This window comes from Cucurbita pepo, chromosome 4, assembly GCF_057944985.1.
Source record: "Cucurbita pepo subsp. pepo isolate OVF chromosome 4, ASM5794498v1, whole genome shotgun sequence".
In the NCBI taxonomy this organism is placed as follows: domain Eukaryota; kingdom Viridiplantae; phylum Streptophyta; class Magnoliopsida; order Cucurbitales; family Cucurbitaceae; genus Cucurbita; species Cucurbita pepo.
This window is the reverse complement of record NC_141801.1, coordinates 5,682,178-5,684,677: the sequence shown is the minus strand read 5'-3', so window position 1 is coordinate 5,684,677 and position 2,500 is coordinate 5,682,178.

The window sequence follows — 2,500 nt, the reverse complement described above, 5'->3', positions numbered from 1 at the left end:
GCTCAACAAGGCTCATGTCGCACACCTAAAGGCACTTGACACCGCCCCACCGTGCATGTTCTGCCAACACGCCACCTTCAAAACATAGGGCTGGCCCAAGGATGGGCCAGAGGCATCACCACAACGTCACACACTCAACGAGGTTCATCCCGGACACCCGAAGGCACCCAGTTCCACCCCACCTTGCATGTTTCATCATCGTACCAGCCATCAACCATCCTCAAACCAGCCCAAGTTGGAAGGAAACATTCCGTTCTTAACAGGTCTCATGTCGCACGCCCAAAGGCATTTGACACCGCCCCACCGTGCATGTTCTGCTACCACGCAGCCTTCAAAACATAGGGCTGGCCCAAGAAAGGGAGGCATACACCACAACAACGTCCCACACTCAACGAGGTTCATGCCGCACGCCCGAAGGCACCCGGCTCCACCCCACCTTGCATGTTTCATCGTCATACTAGCAACCATCCACAGTTCCTCACACCAGAGATTCCCAATTAGAAGGCAACATCGCAACATTCCGTGCTCAATGAGGCTCGTGTCGCACGCCCAGAGGCACCCGATTCCAACCAGCCGAACATGTTCTGGCACCACCGGCCTTCAAAACATAGGGCTGGCCCAAGGCTGGCAGGCATCACCACAACGCCACACACTCAACGAGGTTCATGTCGCACGCCCGAAGGCACCCGGCTCCACCCCACATTGCATGTTTCATCATCGTGCCAACCATCAACCATCCTCAAGCCAGCCCAAGTTAGAAGGCAACATCGCAACATTTCATTCTCAACAAGGCTCATGTCGCACGCCCAAAGGCACCCGACACTGCCTCACCATGCAAGTTTCGCCACCGCATCGCCGCCGTCAACCGCCCTCATCCGCCGACCACCACCCCCACGCCCCAAGCATATGCCCATGTGCGGCGCATAGTGCTTGGGGCGTGGGGGTGGCGGAAGATATAGGGGTACCCCCGTGCCCAGCCCATGCAGACTAGTCACCCCCCTATATAGTACATTTTGAGGCATTTTTGGTCTGCCAGGCCTAGATACGATTTTTCTGAGCCGTCATACGGTCAAATATCTCAAGTTTTAGATTGTTTTTTTCCATGAACTCGATTGATTCATGAATGGGACATTGTAATGGATCTAGAAATCAAGTTTCATAATTTTTCAACCAACCAATTTTTTTTAATGAATTTTTAAATATTAAATAATAAGAAATTAGAAAAAATAGCTAGAGCCGTCAAAAAAATCTGAAATTTTGTGGGAATCATTCTTTCATGTTGCTTAGCTCCCAGAAAAAAATTTACAAAAAAACAACAACTCCACATGTAATTTCACAATTAATGGGTGATGGATGGGGCGTGGGCGGGGCAGGGCGGGGCGCGCGCGTGCGAGAGAAGGCGGGCGGGGCGGGGCTGGGCGGGGCGCGCGCGCGGGCGGGGCGGGGCTGGGCGGGGCGCGCGCGCGGGAGCACGCGGGCGGGGCTGGGCGGGGCGCGCGCACGGGAGCACGCGGGCGGGGCTGGGCGGGGCGCGCGCGCGGGAGCATGCGGGCGGGGCTGGGCGAGGCGCGCGCGCGGGAGCACGCGGGCAGGGCGGGACTGGGCGGGGCGCGCGCGCGCGGGACAACGTGGACAGGGCGGGGCTGGGCGCGCGCAGGCGGGAGCACGCGGGCGAGGCGGGGTGGGGGGCGCGCGCACGCGGGAACACGCAGGTGGGGTAGGGCGGGCGAGCACGCAGGACCATTCCGACACCACCTCACCGTGGGCATTCCGCCACCATCAATCGGCCTCGACCTCCGACCACCACCCCCGTGCCCCAAGCATATGCCCATGTGCGGCACATAGTGCTTGGGGCGTGGGGGTGGCGGAAGATATAGGGGTACCCCCGTGCCCAGCCCATGCAGACTAGTCACCCCCCTATATAGTACATTTTGAGGCATTTTTGGTCTGCCAGGCCTAGATACGATTTTTCCGAACGGTCATACAGTCAAATATCTCAAGTTTTATATTGTTTTTTTTTGTGAGCTGGATTGATTCATTAACGGGACATTCTAAAGAGTTTAAAAATCAAGTTTCATAATTTTTCAACCAACCAATTTTTTTTAATGAATTTTTAAATATTAAATAATAATAAATTAGAAAAAATAGTTATAGTTGTCGAAAAAATCTGAAATTTTGCGGGCATAATTCTTTCAAGTTGCTTAGCTCCCAGAAAAAAAAATAATAAAACAACCACTACACACGTATTTTGACAATTAAATGGGTGATGGGTGTAAAAACAAGGTCATGGTGGGCGTCTTGGTCTAATGTACCTACTCTTGTATCAAAACTCTTCATTTCATTGTTTTAGATAACCAAAAGAAAAAAATAATTCATCACTCTTTTCTTAGTTCATTTCATTGATGATGTTTTTATAGTCCAAGGCTTATACATGTTCTTACTTTCCACGGATGTTAGGTGTGATGAATTGTTGTTGGGTGTGATGATTTTTTATGGAGGT